General features: G+C 40.2%; 1 protein-coding gene across 2 annotated transcripts in view; it reads right to left on the reverse strand.

Annotated features, from left to right (window-relative positions):
- The window catches only part of LOC101609855 (sterile alpha motif domain-containing protein 9), a 46,501-nt gene extending 31,838 nt beyond the window's left edge, over positions 1-14,663 (reverse strand). Inside the window, exon 1 of one of the 2 annotated variants that reach the window (XM_045160615.1) lies at positions 14,547-14,663. The gene's annotated coding sequence lies outside the window, so the exon portion shown is untranslated. Of the gene's footprint in view, positions 1-139; positions 361-14,546 lie in introns of those variants that run through there. The other variant, XM_045160614.1, reaches the window with a different exon arrangement.
- Between the last annotated feature and the right edge of the window lie 2,394 nt (positions 14,664-17,057).

Consider the following 17,057-nt stretch of genomic DNA (forward strand, 5'->3'; position numbering starts at 1 on the left):
ACTCTAGGTGGTCTAAGCTTAGATATTATAATTTTTGTTTTGAAGTACATTTCGTTTCTAATTGTAAAGTAGATTTTTACCTGTTCAGTAACCTCTTGCTAAAGATATAATTACTAATCATATGAGACTTTGTACTTACCCAGATTGTATTTCAAATTTCTTCTGTTAAAAAAAAAAAAAAAGGAAACTATCTATTTGGGTGTAGAAATCCTTTGTGCTTCTTTCTTCCTGGAAGGCTAGAGAAAGATGAATTGCTTCATGGATGCAGTTTCAATAAAAGCTTATGCACTGGAAACTAGCTCAAACTGGCTGAGAAACAGTAGGATGTGTCTGACTCTAGGAGGGTGGGGGAAAAATGCTGCCTTGGTTTTACTTTCGATTTTCAAATCTGGGGAGAGCCTTTCCAAGAAATGCTTGTTCTTTTTTTCTTTTTTTACTCACAACAGTGCCACCTTCTGGTCTGTTTTGGTCAAAACCCAAAGATTGAATAGTATGAATTGGGAATACCCTGAGGCATGGTTCCCATGTACCCCACAGAGATTGAGGCATCTGCGACCCCACAGTGAAAACCATAACTCCACTGAGGAGGGTCCCAGAGTAATGGGAGCCCCGGGCAAGAGAATAAAAGCGTATATCCTGTTATAATATATATATATAATAAACTGAAATAAAAACATAAAGTATGTCCTTGGTCAAGACCAACCACATCCCAGGATTAGTGGGGGGGGGGGAGCAGGGGGACGGAGGGTATAGCATAAGGTGGCTGATCCGGGAAAGACTAGGCTAAGGCAGAGGCCATAAGGGGAAGAAGGATGATAGAAAACACCAGAGTTCAGCAGCAGAATCTTCTCAGGTAATGAGGTATAAGTGGTTCTCACACTTCACAGGAGTGTTTCAGAAGACCAGGGTCCCAAGAAGCTCATAAGCAGGAATAAGAGGGAGCCAGTACCGCAGATGGCATATACAATCCTAACTCATACTTTAGTGGTTGGAGTTTTAACACCACACAAGAGGTGAAAATGGTTCTTAGATACAAATAAAAATCATGCCTTCTTTAAAAACTTACTTAGTTATATTTTGAAGAGCAGCTTTTGATCATAGAAAAATTGAACAAATGATGCAGAGACCTCAAATACTGCCCCCATTACTTCATTTTAAGCAAAACCTCCTCCATTGTCAACGTTCTCCACAGATGGTTGATTTGTTTCATCTCAAAAGCCTACACTGACACATCATCACACTGAACATGACAGTTTATATAGGACCCAGAGTGCAACTTAGGTTCTCTCTTGGGGCCCCACAGTTGACAGCTTGGTACAAATTTATATTTACATAGCTTTACCATTATAATGTCAAAGAAAGTAGCCTTGCTGCACTAAAATCCCTCTGTGCCCTGTCTATACACCCTTTCCTTCCCATAGCTCCTGGAAGTCACTTATCTTTTTATTGTTTTTTCAATGTTTACTCATTTCCAGAATGTTCCAGAGTCAAAATCCTACAGTATACATTGCCCTTTTCAGGTTGGCTTAGCAGTTGGGGTTCCCCCATATCATTTCAAGGATTCAGACCTTATTTCTCTTTAGTACTGAGCTATATTCCACTTTGTGAATGTACCCCAGTCCATTTATCCATGTGCTCACTGACTGGGTTGCATCCCAGTTCTAGCAACTATGAATTAAGTTGCATTAACACTCGGTATGGGATTTTGCATGAACAGTGTTGTAGTCAACTTTGTGTTGCTGGACAAACACTCAAGCAAAAGTAGCTTATGGGAAGAAAGGGATTTATTTCAAACTTAAAAATTCCATGGAAACACCATCAGAGAAGCTGAATTACTTGATCAATAGCAAAGAGACCCCATCAAAGATCCGGTATCACCAGCAAACATGGACAGCCAGAGTCCTAACTGCTCTTCATACACCTTAGGGCTGGATTAGATATCTGCCTGTAAATGAACCTTAGAGCTGGACTCCAAGATCTGCCCCTGGCAACATACCTGTATGTCCAGTAGGACCAGAAGGGAATCTGTCCACTGCAGACTCAAGATTCAAGCCTGAGTGGGGGCCCACCTCTACTTGTGTCAGATATAGCCAGGGCCCTGGGTTAAAGCAAACCTAAGCTGTTTGACATGAAGGCCCCCAGCTGTGGAGAGGTGGCAGCAGCCTGAACTGTCGGTCAAATCTCAGTCATATCATAACCTCCATTCTCAGGGGTTGCAGTGAGCCAGGATCCTCCCCCCATTCTTGGGGGTTGCAGTAAGCCTGGATCCCGGGACAAAATCTTGGACCCGGGATAGGCAGGAAGTGAGGCCACTCCCTCTCCAAGCAAATGATACCTTGACATTCAGATAAGAGTTAGGCTTTTCCCATAACTCAGCACTGACAAGAAGATGTGAATAAGATTATAAAGCACCTGGACACTTGACAAGGGAACTGGCCTGACCAGCTCAGCCCCCACCCTGTAAATACCTATAGAAAACTCCAATTAGAGACAGCAGGAAGGCTTTCCCATTTCTAGGAGCCCCCTTCTGCCTGACAATGGGAGCTCTGCAGTTTTTGCTTTTTTTTTAAGCTCTAAAATAAAATCTTTTTAAGGGCCTGGAGAGATCTCTCAGTGGTTAAGGCACTTGCCTTCAAGCCCAGTAAGCTGGATTTGATTTCCCAGTACCGACTCACAAAGTAGTACATGCATCTGAAGTTTGTTTGCAGTGGCTAGAGGCCCTGGCATGCCCATATTTCCTATCTGTCTGCCTGTCTCTGCTTGCAAATAAAATAAATAAAATAAAAATATTTTTACAATATTTTAAAACTTCACACCCTGTGGGTGAAGGAAAGAACCTGAACCCACTGACTCAGTGGAAGTTTTGAGTGGTAGTGAATGTCCAGCATCCTACCCACTGAGTAACAGCCTGACCAAGAGCTGAGAAAAAACTCTGATGCTCTCAAAGACCCAAAATTCTAGTATCACAGGAGTTCCTAAAGTAGTGTGATTCTGCCTCTCATAGATGCTTCTCCTTTAACAGTAATATCCATGAAGTTATCAGAAAATCTCATTTACTAACCCCCTATTGCTAAGAGTGGCTGGTGGAAAGTGTCTTTAATATAAACTTAAAACTTTTTATTTTCTACTCTTTTTTGAGGATTCTGGTATGCTTTTGGGGGATATTGAAAGTTGACTCTAATTTTCTCTTTCTTTTTTAAAATTTTTTGTTTATTTATTTATTTGAGAGCAACAGACACAGAAAGAGAAAGAGACAGAGAGAGAATGGGCACACCAGGGCCTCCAGCCACTGCAAATGAACTCTAGATGCATGTACCCCCTTGTGCATCTGGCTAACGTGGGTCCTGGGGAATTGAGCCTCGAACCAGGGTCCTTAGGCTTCACAGGCAAGCACTTAACTGCTAAGCCATCTCTCCAGCCCTTGCCTCTAATTTTCAATTGCCTCTTTAATGGAATGTTATGACTCATTTTCCAACCAATGTAAGGCACACAGTTCTTATCCTCTTGGTGACATACCATAAATAATAACAAATATTTTAGAATTTCTAGGCTTGGAATATTATAATTTTGTTTTGGAGTATATTTCAAGTTTCTAATTGTAAAGAAGATTTCTTCCTGTTTAATAAACTTTCGTTAAAGATATGACTACTAACCATAGGGAATTTGTACTTACACAGACCATATTTCAAATGCTTTTGTAAATAAAAGGAAAACTGTTACCAGTGTAGCAGACAGCTTTAGGTTTGCTGAGATGAACTTCCAGACCAGGCATAGTTATGGAGGAAGGGATATATTCAAGCTTATAAATCCAGGGGAAGTTCCATAATGGCAGAAGCTTGCCTGCTTTCACAGAACCAAACATAGAGAGAGAATCCCCAGGCCAAAAGCCACACCAGACTGTACACTTCAGGAACTCTAGGTAGAACTAGGCACTTTGCATATCTTTAGATTGGAATTTTAAACCCACCACCACATGTTAGGGCTGGATCCTACGATCTGCCCAGTGACACTTCCTCCAGCCAGGTGGCTGCAGATGCAAGCTACAAACTAATAAAACACTGAATATATTGGGGACTATCTATTCAAACCACCACACCAGGCATGGTGGCACATGCCTTTAATCCCAGCACTTGGGAAACAAAGATAGGAGGATTGCTATGAGTTTGAAGCCACCCTGAGACTACATAGTGAATTTAGTGAATTCCAGGTCAGCCTGGGCTAGAGTGATACCCTATCTTGAAACACCAAAAAAGAAAAAAAAAAGGAAAATTGTCAACTTTGGGATATAAAACATCTCATGTTTGTGCTTCTTTTCCTCATGGAAATTTGAAGAAAAATGTATTTTTCCTTTTAGTTTGAATGAAAGCTTTTGTATTGAGTATTAATTCAAAGTGGTTGGGAAGCAGTAGGGTATGACTGATACTAGGCAGGTTTGGGAAAGAAAAATGCTGTCAGCTGTCTTGGGTTTAGTTTCTATTTCCAGATCTGGGAAATGTAAGGAAAGTATAAGAGAAAATCAAAAGACCCAGCACTCGGGAGGCAGAGGTAGGAGGATTGCCATGAGTTCAAGGCCACCCTGAGATGACAGAGTTAATTCCAGGTCAGCCTGGACCAGAGTGAGACCCTACCGTGAAAAACCAAAAAAAAAAAAAAAAAAAAGAGAGAGAAAATCAAAAGAGAACATCAGACTTGAAGACTTGATCTCTACAGACAGGCTGTTTATTAAGAGAAAATTTTCTGCAGGATGAAGGTTAAAATCCTGAGCCAGGCTTGAGTGCAAGCTTATAAGGAGGATATTAAACAGATTATACCAGGTGTAGTTGGTAATAAAATTATAGCTGTTTGTGTCGTTTAGAATAGGCTTCTTCAGCCAGGATTGTTTAAGGGAGGTGTTGCAGTCAGGTTCGCATTGCTGGTAGAAATCATCTAACCAAGAGAAGCTTGTGGGAAAAGAGGTTTATTGTCTTTCAGGCTCAAGGGGAAGCTTCCCAATGGCAGGGAAAAATGATGGCATGAGCAGAGGGTGAACATCACCCCCTGGCTAACATAAGGTGGACCACAGCAACAGGAAGGTGTGCCAAACACTAGCAATGGGAAACTGGCTATAACACCCATAAGCCCATCCCCAAGAATACATTCCCTCCAGGAGGCATTAATTCCCAAATCTCCATCAGCTGGAAACCTAGCATTCAGAACACCTAAGTTTATGGGGGACTCCTGAATCAAACCGCTACATTCCGCGCCTGGCCCCCATAAACTGATGAACATACATGCTTTTAAATGCCATGCATTCAGTCCAACTTTAAAAGTCCCCATAGTTTTTATCAATCCCAATTATGTTCATACATCCCCACAGTCCAAGATCTTTTTTTAATTATTATTTATTTATTTTTTTTTTTTTTGAGGTAGGGTTTCACTCTAGCCCAGGCTGACCTGGAATTCACTATGTAGTCTCAGGGTGGCCTTAAATGCATGGTGATCCTCCTACCTCTGCCTCCTGAGTGCTGGGATTAAAGGCGTGCACTACCATGCCTGACTTCCAAGATCTTTTAACTGAGCCATAATACCAAAGAAAATAACCTCAAAAAACCCATAATGGCACAGAAAAAACATTCACACTGAAAAAGAAGGCATTGGGCATAGCAAAGAAATATTCAACCAGTACAAGATTTAAAACAACCAGGACAAACATCAAACTCTAGCTTCAAGCCCAACAACTCTAGCCAGTGACAAATCTCCAAGTCTGATAATTCTAACCAGCAACAAGTCTCTGGCATTCCAATTCTGCCCCTCCAGCTAGGCTACTCACAGTCCTGGGAAACTTCATAAGGGCCAGAAGTTCCTTAGCAGTCATCTCCTGGTCCCAGCATCTTCACTGGGTCTCCACTTCAATCCATGGTTCATCCTCATGGCCCCATGGGGTCTCCATGCAGGCATCCAGCAAACTTGCTTTACACTGCTCACAGCCATTTCCAAAACACAAGACCATGTTGAAAACTCAATGACCCTCTCTTTCCTGCATTTCTTATACTTCACAATACCAGGTAGAGTGCCAGTTTGTTAATCCATGGGGGCATAAAGCAGACTTTGAAGAACAGGTCACTCCTTGACCACTCAGGCCCCTTCAAAAGAATCGATATTCTTCCTTTGCCTCAGCACAGGTCAGCTAGCCCAGTTTCAATGGTTGTAATCTCTCAGTTGCAGCTGAATGGGCAACAGTTCACCCAAAGATTTTTCTTTCTGTGCCATATCCCTCTACTCACACCAGTTCATTTCTATGCAAAGCAACCCTGCACAACTTCTCAGGACATGGGCATAAGAGCAAGCTTCTCTCACAAACTGCTAGCCCAGTCCAAGCAAAGCTCTTTCTCACCCTCATAAGCCAAACCTCACAGTCCATAGTTCTTACTTCACTCAGGTCTTGCAGCTCAGACCAGACTAGTCCATCAAGCTGTACTTACAGCACTGCAAGGCATCTCTTAGGCCAAGGTTTCAGATTCTCCCACATTCCTCTTGAAAATTAGCTCCAAAAGGCCCAAACCACACAGTCAGGTGTCTAGCAGTAATCCCACTCCTTGGTACCAGTTTACTGTTGCAGTCAGGTTTGCATTGCTGTTAGAAATCACCCAACCAAGAGCATCTTGAGGGAAAAAGAGGTTTATTTTGGCTTTCAGGCTCAAGGGGAAGCTCCCCGATGGCAGGAAAAAACAATGGCATGAGCAGAGGGTGGACATCACCCCCTGGCCAACATAAGGTGGACCACAGCAACAGGAGGGTGTACCAACCACTGGCAACGGGAAACTGGCTATAATACCCATAAGCCCACCCCCAACAATATACTCCCTCCAGGAGGCATTAATTTCCAAATCTCCATCAGCTGGAAACCTAGCACTCAGAACACCTAAGTTTTTGGGGGACACCTGAATTAAACCACCACAGGAGGATACTCAGTTGGTTTCTGGTTCTTCAAGGTCGTTTGAGCTAAGGGGAGTACATCAATCAGGGGAGCTGGGGTGAACTCCACTATTGTTTCTTTTATGACCTTCTAGTGTTAGGGATAGTTATTATTTCTTTAGTTCCCTGTACTTTTCAGGGAAGGCTATTAACCCTTCAGTCCAGACTCTGGAAGGATAAAAAGGATTGGGGAGAACTAGGAATGAGTGGGGCACTGTAGGGGTGGCTGCACAGGTAGCAACGGGGGTGATATCAGATTCTCTGGTTACTTCCTATTTGGGGGGCAGTAGATCTCTCAGGGTGTCCCACACAGTTTTGTGGAGTTTGGATGTTCAGGGGCTGATATCCAGTGAACATGAAGAATTTAGTGACTCCCTGTGACGATGAGGATTATGTCTTGGAGGTGTTCAGTGAGGCATCTGAGCATGTAATGTCCAAACAAGTGGGTGAATATTATCATAATCAGAGGAATAAAATACATGTCAGAGACAGGACAGGTTTAACTTGGAGTAGATCTGTGAGATTTCTTAACTTATAGCAATAGATATCTTAGTTGGTCACAGAGAGATGTCAGGTTATATTCAGAGAAATAATATTATTGGCCATTCAAAAGGCCAATATAGCCCAAAATATTGGCTGTGGATTGGTAACATTTTAATCTCCACAATCACTGTGGTCCATCATTGAAGTCTTAGTTACACAGGTGTGACTTTTGGGATCTAGCTTTTGGTTTTCCACTTGTCAAACTTTATTTTGCAGTTCGTGTACATAGTACGATATTATCTCACATCAATCTTTTTTTTTTTTTATGTAGGATCTCACTCTAGCCCAGGCTGACCTGGAATTCACTATGTTGTCTCAGAGTGGCCTCAAACTCACAGCGATCCTCCTACCTCTGCCTCCCTAGTGCTGGGATTAAAGGCATGCACCACTATGCCTGGCCCACATTCATTTTACGAACAGGCAAGGAGGTAGTTCTTTAGGACAGTGATAGTTCCCAGAGCCATTAGGAAAGAAAGACCTAGATCATACCAAATCTATCAGCCATTATGATCTGGTTATTATACATATATGAGTTTTCTTGTATGTGACATGACATTTAAAGATGACCTTAATATTGTATTTAAGGTGGAAAAAATAATAATAATGATATAGGTGATAGGTAAGGAAGAAGGAGTTGTTAACTTGAATGGGAACGTAATTGGAATTTGTGGAAATGATAAAGATTTGGTTTAGGTAAGGTAGGGAATATAAGAGATAAGTATTGAAGCAATATTTGAAATATATGATAGAGATTAAGAAGTTAACTAATTTTGAAGTTTAGGTTTAAACATTTCTTCTTTTTTTAAAATTTTTGTTTATTTTTATTTATTTATTTGAAAGTGACAGAGAAAGAGGGAGGGAGGGAGAGAGAGAGAGAGAGAGGAGAGAGAGAGAGAGAGAGAGAGGGAGGGAGAAAAGAGGTACAGAGAATGGGCGTGCCAGGGCCTCCAGCCTCTGCAAACAAACTCCAGACGTGTGCGCCCCCTTGTGCATCTGGCTAACGTGGGTCCTGGGGAATTGAGCCTCGAACCGGGGTGCTTAGGCTTCACAGGCAAGTGCTTAACCACTAAGCCATCTCTCCAGCCCTAAAGGTTTCTTCTTGTGTCAGTCTTTATAGAAGGTTCACAGTCTTTACTTACTTTATCCAAATATCCAAAAGTCTTATCTTTAGGAGAACTAATAAATTTATGTTAGGCTGGAAAGCTAAAGGTTTGACTAGACTTGATAATTTATTATTTCCAGTTGTTTGTTTTATAAACATAATGAAATTATTTTATAAAATTATGTTGTTTATATAATACAATGAAATATATTTCATATAATTAGGCCCAATTTTATTTATCAGAATAAGTTCATAGTAAATAAAGTCTTACCCAATAGGCAAACATGAGTAGAAAATTTAAGAAACCTATTGTTGCTGGGCGTGGTGGCGCACGCCTTTAATCCCAGTACTCGGGAGGCAGAGGTAGGAGGATTGCGTGAGTTCGAGGCCACCCTGAGACTATATAGTGAATTCCAGGTCAGCCTGGGCTAGAGTGAGACCCTACCTCAAAAAATCAAAAAACCAAAAAAAAAAAAAAAAAAAAGAAACCTATTGTTGTAAACAGGTGTCCTATGTAGCAAAACAAAGGCTTAGTTTTGATATTTATGTCACATTCAGATAGTTTAAATAGACAAAACTATTTAGAATATCTTGATCTTGTGAACCTTGATATTGATATGGGAAACTAAAGCTTACACCACTGGCACAAGAGATGGAGTGGAGAATCAGTCTATTTTTACATCATTGTGAGTCCAGGGAAATTTCTTCCAAAGCCTGAAAAAATGATTAATTAGTAGAGAGATATCTATAGCTGTGTTATGGAGTTAAGAAGAAACACAAGATAATTTTAGTACTGGCCAGAAGCTGTTACAGCTATGTTACAAACATATTGAGACATGTTGAAACAGTATAAAAACTACAGTGTCAGTACAAAAGGCTATGTAGTTTGGAACATAATCAGCATAAAAGTTTATTACAGTAGAAGATATAGCTTTGGGCCAGATATCTTTAACTTTTCTTTTATTGTAATATAAGGTATGGCATTATAAATAAATTTATCACCTTATTATAGAGAATTAAGTTTGAGCTATGTACATAATTGAGCCAAGAGAAATACAGAGAAATAGCTTTTTAGAAGGTAGGCATATTTTATTCTTTATGTATCTCATAGTTACAAGTACAGGCAGAACATGTCAGTAAGACAGCATCAAGTTTTGGCATTTGTATTTGGTTACAGTTTTGATTAGTTTAGATACCAATTACCCAGGGAAGTTTGGAAGCAGGGCCATAGAGCTTGAAGTCATATATTTTAGATGAAGACTATTGTTTGAGCATGGGGCTGGACCCTGAGGTAGAGAATATGTCTTATCAGCAATGAACCTGAGAGACCAGAAATGAGGCAGTTATTTATCTTTTTGTTTTGTTTTGAGGTAGGGGCTGACCTGGAATTCACTATGTAGTCTCAGGTTGGCCTTGAACTCATGGGGATCCTCCTGCCTCTGCCTTCTGAGTGCTGGGATTAAAGGTGTACTGATATATAAAAGAGCAGAATTTGGTTTCTGTTGAACTAAAACAGATGAGCTCTAATACAACCTTTTACAAATTGGTTTTTAAAGAGAAAACTCTGTTGAATAGTCAATGTTTTTAGATTATGTAAAATAGGAGTGTTTTTAGAATTTTATGTTTTTATTATGAGATTTTTTTTATCTTGGGAAATTATACATTAATAAGTGAACCCTCATCTTAAGAATATGTAAACTTTTACCTTAAGATTTAGTTTTCCTAATAGAGTTATTTTTTGATCTTTCTCCTTGTCCGCTATCAGTTTCTAGAAACCATCAGAGATTATGGGGAGAAGCTATAATCAGGAGTATCTAGTTGCGTGATGTCTTGTCATTTTTCGTTTTGCCTAGAGACCATCTTTAATTTTTTGTTTTGTTTTGGTTTTTGGTTTTTTGAGGTAGGGTCTCACTCTAGCCCAGGATGACCTGGAATTCACTATGTATCCTCAGGGTGGCCTTGAATTCATGGAGATCCTCTTACCTCTGCCTGGGATTAAATGCATGCACTACCATATTTTGTTTTTTAATGTTACTGTTTACATTCTCATACCTATTTACATTTGTATTGACCATTTAAATATCTTTCTTAATAATGTTTCATGTAGCTATTAGAATAAAATTTTATTAAATGAAGTTTTATCTAATGGGAAAACATACAACAGCCAAATATGTAAGAAGTCTATTGTTGTAAACAGAGAGGCAGATATTCTATCAAACAAAATGAAGACTTTATACATGTAACATGTAAAGTTAGCATTTGGATATAATTCAATCGTAACAACTTTTCCCCCCTAACTTTTGTTTTTATGTTTTTTGCCCCTGTGGCTAATTATAAATAGACTGGATTCTGATTGTCTGTCATCTCATTTCCCTGGTTCAGCAGTCTCCCTAGGCTCACATGTTTTTTGAATATTCAGAAGGTCAGTTATATTAATTTCGTATTTCAGCTTTTATGTTATACTTAGCTAAGGTTTAAATAAATAAAAACTCATTAAAATTAATTTTGCTTTTTTTAAACATTCAGTGTTTTTTAGTAGTCAGAGTTTAACAGTAGGAAACATAGGTGTAGCTGAATTTTTAAGTTAAGACATGGAAATATAAATAAACTTATCAATTTACTACAAAGAGTAAAGCCTGAGTTATATGAACAATTAAGGTGAGGAAAAAGTATGGAAAATAAAATCTTTAAGTTGACCCATTATATCACAGCCAACTAAATCTTCAGTTTAAGTCCCACAACCATTTTTATATCACTTCCATATCCTTTTAATAACATGCCTAACAATATTTCGCCTTATAAAGTCTTTTCTGATCTAAAAATATATCTCTTTCTGTAGAAGCAGGGTTATAATTATGTCTATTGTAGTAAGCATGAACAAGCATGTTCTCAAAAACAGAGGTTAATTATTTTCAATATATTGAAACCCTATATTGAACCATATATTGAAATATATGAATATCAGAACATTTAATAACTATAAACACTGGAACAATTAATGAACATAAATTTAGTCATACATAAGGAAGACTACATGAAACATATAGCATATGACATGACATGGTTGGCCAACATTAGACATGATTACATGAAACATGGAGAAACAACCCTTTCAAGATTTCAGTTATGTTTTAAATCAGTTAGGACTTAATCTTAACAGGGCAACAGCCAGTGGTTTGAACTTAAATTGACATTTTTCTTTTGGTGGCTTGTAATGAGAAGAAGGGGGAAAAGGAAAAGAAAGGAAAAAGCTCTAGAAGCTGTTTAGTGATTTTTAACTTTTAGCAAGGAGAGAAAAATTCGATATCCATATGTAGAAGAAGTTAAAGAGGCCCAGTGAAGACAGGAGTTTCTTTAGAAGACAGGGTTTGTATCTGATTTGGTGAGATGACTTGAAATTGGTGTGAGAAGGAGAGACCCTGGCAAGTTATGGGCAGCTGGCAGAACCATGTGTGAAAGATAGTTTTAGGAGGGGTGGTGGAGGGAAGCTGGAGCCATTTGCTGTGTCATTGGAGAAAGTTATCAAGACCAATGAGAATGTTGAAGTCCAAAGTACCAGATCACTCAAGGCCAGTGGTGGTCATTGTTACGAGAATATTGTGGCCAAATTTGAATAGAGAGTTGGAGTAATTTGGTAGGAAGGAGCTCAGAATTCAAGTTCTTTTAAATTAGCTTTGAGACATGCCAATGGAGTGTCTTTTGGAATAGATAATTTAGAGCCCAGTTTGAGGACAAGGACTAGAGTGGCCAATCCTGCTACCAGGAACATCTCCCAGGCTTAGAGAGGGCAAATAAAACCTAAGGATTAGGAGGGAGTTTCCCTGCACTCACAATGCTTGGGGTGTTTGGTGGGGCAACACATGTCCTGGGTGGGGGGCAAGGGGAGACAGGCTCCTGGAGCCTTTGATCATCCATGGATTGAAAAGTGAGAAACTCCCAGAGTTTCTAGGGTTTGAGAAGGGGCATCTCGGCTGTAGTGAAGCTGTAATTTGGTGAGGGTGTGGATGCAGTGGATCACACAGCAAAGGCCTCTCATCTGGAGTTCAAAAGTCTGGTGGGAGAGGCTGAAAAGAAGAAGAAAAGGAGGAAGCCCCAGGTATCAAGCTGGAAGGACTGGAGGTCTCAGGTCACAGGCAGCTGTTTACTTGAGAGTAGTGAGCACAGTGAGTTTTTGTGCTTCTGAGGGAGTGAAACATTGGCAGGGTGGTAGAGAGGAGAGAAAAAGAGAAGGGGAGGAAGCTGCCTGAAAGTCCCTGAGGTATCTGATCTGAGACATGGTACCAAATGTAAGGAAAGTTTAAGAAAGAAGGGAAAGAGAACACCAAACTTGATCTCTACAGACTGTTTACTGAGAGAAACAGTGAGGGGCAGCAGCCTTCTCAGGGGATGAAGGTTGAAGCCCTGAGCTAGGCTGGAGTGCAAGCTTATAAGAAGGAGCCGAAGGAACAGATTGTACCAGGTGCAGTTGATAAAAATTGTACTGTTTATGTCCTTGTTCTCAATAGGCTTCTTCAGCCAGGATTATCAGAGGGAGGATACTCAGATGGTTTCTGTTTCTTCAAGGCCATCTGAGCTAAGGGGAGTACATCAATTAGGGGAGCCTTGCTGAACTCGATTCTTTCTTCTGTGGCCTTCAAGTCTTAGGGATAGTTATTAACTCCTTAGTCCCCTCTCGTTTTGACGGAAGACTATTAACCCTTCAGGAAGAAACTTTTTCTTGAAATGCTTGTTCTTCTTTAGTCACAATGATGTCACCTTCTGATATGTTTGGTCAAACCCCAAAGATCAGTGTCAGGTGGCGGGCAGAGAAAGCCATGGGGCCTTGGCTAGAGGCCAGCCATGGAGACCTGGAGCTCATACTTCTAGGCTGGCCTCAAACTCATTGTGAGCCTCTGCCTCTGCCTCTGCCTCCTCAATGCTGGATTACATGGCATATTTTTTGTTCTGTAACTATAAAACTTTCATCAATTGTTACCCTGTTGGAACATGAATTGGGGTCACCTAAATCTGTGTTTCTGGACCATGGTCACTCATATTTGGCTACATAACAAACCATCTCATAACTCCTTTGAGTGCTGTGTCTTTTGCTTTTTCAGGGTTTCATTATGTCTCCTTCCCTAAAGAATTTTCCCTTTTCCAAAACACTTAAGAAGATGTGAAGATTACAAAGTGTCTGAACACCTTGCATGGGGACCAGAATGACCAGCTCAGTTCTCACCCAGTAAATTCCCATCAAAGATCACAGGCAGCTGAAGGCTTTCCATTTCCAGAAGCCTCTCTTGTCTCACAATGGGAGCTTTGCATTCTTTCCTTCTCTTAAACTCTATAATAAAACCTTTTTGAACTTCACCCTTTATGGGCTATGAATTTAAGTCATCAAAATCCATAAGGCAAGAACCTGGAGTCCACTGACTCAGGGAAAGTTTTGAGTGTCAGTGAATGTCCAGGTCTTTAATTGCTGAGTTATAAGCCTAACCAAGAGCTAAGAGAAAACTTGGTTACTCTCAAAGACACCCAAAATTCTGGTATCACAAGTTCTTCCTAACGTAGTCTGTTTCTGCCTCTCATAGATGTTTCTCCTTTAACACTGATATTCATGAAATTATCAGGAGGTTTCATTTACCACAAACTTTCTGTTCCTTAGGGTGGCTGGTATCTCCAGATACTGTTTTATGTTAAGGGATATTAATAAAAGTTGCCTCTAATTTTCAATTGCCTTTTCAATGGAATGTTATGACTCACTTTTCAACTAATGTAAGGCAGACACAGTCCTTATCCTCTTGGTGACATATCACAAACAATAACAAAATATTCTAGTCGGTCTAAGCTTAGAATGTTATAATTTTTGTTTTGGAGTATATTTCAAGTTTCTAGTTATATATTTCTTCATGTTCAATAAACTGTTATTAAAGATATAACTATAAATAATATGAAACTTAGTACTTACCCAGATTGTATTTCAAATTTCTTCTGTAAAGAAAAAGAAAACTGTCAAATTGGGCTGAAAAAACATCTGATGTTTGTATTTATTTCCTCCTGGAAGGTCAGGAAAAAACGTATTCTTTATTCTGGTTTGAATAAAAGCTTATGCATTTGGTTCCAGCTCGAAGTGGCTGAATAACAGGAGGAGGCTGGGGGAAAAAAAAATGATATCTTGGTTTCAGTTTCTTTTTCCAGATCTGGGAAGGGCCTTGTTCTCCAAATGCTTTTACTTTTTCAGTCATAATGATGCCACCTTCTGGTGTATTTGGTCATAACCCAAAAATGGAATGGTGTGAATTTTGGGGCCTGGCAGAGAGCTGTGCTCTCTTGGCTATAGGCAAGCCATGGGATGTCCTCTCTTAACTGAGCCCATGGGAACACTAGCTTTCTTTCTTTTATTGCATTTAAATATCATTTTAATCTGTTTTCTGGTGTTATAACTGAGTATTACTGATGAGGTAATTAATAAAGGAAATAGATTGATTTCTCAGGGCTTCTGTAGCCTAGGAAGTACTAGGTTGAAGAGCTTACCCTGGTGAGAATCTTGTGGGGTTTTTTTGTGGCAAGCCTAACAGACTGGCCTTTCTTTTTTTATGTGTGTGTGTGTGTGTGTGTGTGTGTGTGTGTGTGTGAGAGAGAGAGAGAGAGAGAGAGAGAGAGAAAGAGAGAGAGCTGGAGTGAAAGCAAAAGTGAGAAAGAGAGAGTTGGTGTACCAGGGTCTAGCCCCTGTAGTTAAACCCCAAGCACATGGGCCGCTTTGTGCCCCTGTGCGACCTTGCACACGTGTCATCGTGTGAGTCTGGCTTAGTGGCATCTGGGGAGTATAACACAGGTCCTTAGGCTTCGCAGGCAGCGCCTTGACTGCTAAGCCATCTCTCTAGCCCTAAATTACCTTTTAATACTATTCATTCTGTTGGTCCTGTTCCTCTAGAGAACGCTGACCAATACACATTCTATTCTCTAGTACCCATGTAAGACCAGATGAAGAAAGCGGCACATACCTCTGATCCTTGTTTGCAGTGGCAGGAAGCCCTTGTGATACTTTCTGTCATTCTGTCTGCCTCTTTCTCTCTCTCAATTGATAAAAATATTTAAAAAATAGTGATGAGAAAAATAAGGGTCTTCCTTAGCCCAAATCGTATGAAATGTGCCAGCACCATTGAGATTATCCTTTCTCACATGTCAACAGGCTTCTTGATATTGTTATATGTCAATACTTACTTCAGATTGACTACAAAGGAATATGGTAAGATACAAAAACATTTGGTGGTTCTAGTCCCAAGATTGATTTGTAAGCCAAGAGAAAATTTGGGGCTCATTGCTTCATGATAATTCTATTAGAAAATAAAAGAAATAAAAAAAATACTTATTTGCAAGGAAAGAGAGAGAGAGAGAGAGAGAGAGAGAGAGGAGAGAGAGAGAGAGAGAGAGAGAGAGAGGAGAGGCAGAGGGAGAATGGGCACCAGGGCCTCTAGCCACTGTAAAAAATCTCCAGGTGCCTGTGCCCCTTGTGCATCTGGCTTACGTGGGTCTTGGGGAATTGAACCTGGGTCCTTTGGCTTCACAGAGAAATGCCTTAACCACTGCCTCTACTCTGGACAAAGAACCAAATGACTTAAAAGAGAAACACTGATCAGATGGTGTATACATCTGTGTCCTGTTGCTATAAGAAAGTACACAATGCTGAATATTTTGTTTTAAAAGGATTTATTTGTCTTATATTCCTGGAGATTCAAGGGCATGGTGCTGGCATCAGCTCAGCCCTGTGAAAACACTTGCACAATGAGATGGGGGTCCCTGCAAGAAGGAGCAATCATATAGTGAGGAAGGAAGTCAGAGAAAAGGCAGAAACGGGCCAAGTGTGGTTGTGTATGCCTTTAATCTCAGCACTGGGGAGACAGAGGCAGGAGGATAGCTGTGAGTTCAAGGTCAGCTTGGAACTAGTTCTAGGTCAGTTTGGGATAGAGTATGTAGTCTCAAAGTGGCCTTGAACTCATGGTGATCTTCCTATCTCTGCCTCCCAAGTACTGGGATTAAAGGCATGTGCCACTATGTCTGGCCAGCTTTACCATTCTTAAATAAGCTGTATATTGGGGTTGTCTTTTGCTGCTTCCTGATTTATAGTGCCTTTGTCTTCTTCTTTTGTTATTCTTGGGGGCAGGTTCTCACTTGCCCAGAAGCTGACCTGGAACCTTTTACAGGCCAGAAATCACAGCCTTCCAATTTACAGGATTAAGAGTGTGGACACACCCTTAGGGACTTTGACTTTGTTGATTATCTGTTTCTTTTAACACCCACTCTTGTATAATAGTTGATGCTGGCTATGATTGAGTGTGTATATTGCTGAGCTAAACTTTATAATTTGCCCGTATTTTGCTCCACCTAGCCTACTAGTATACTTATATAGTAGAAAAACTCAATAGCTAGGGTCAATTTTATTACCCTGGGAGTAATATAAGAATGATACCTGGCATCA

The sequence above is a fragment of the Jaculus jaculus genome, chromosome 10 (genome assembly GCF_020740685.1).
Source record: "Jaculus jaculus isolate mJacJac1 chromosome 10, mJacJac1.mat.Y.cur, whole genome shotgun sequence".
NCBI lineage: Eukaryota > Metazoa > Chordata > Mammalia > Rodentia > Dipodidae > Jaculus > Jaculus jaculus.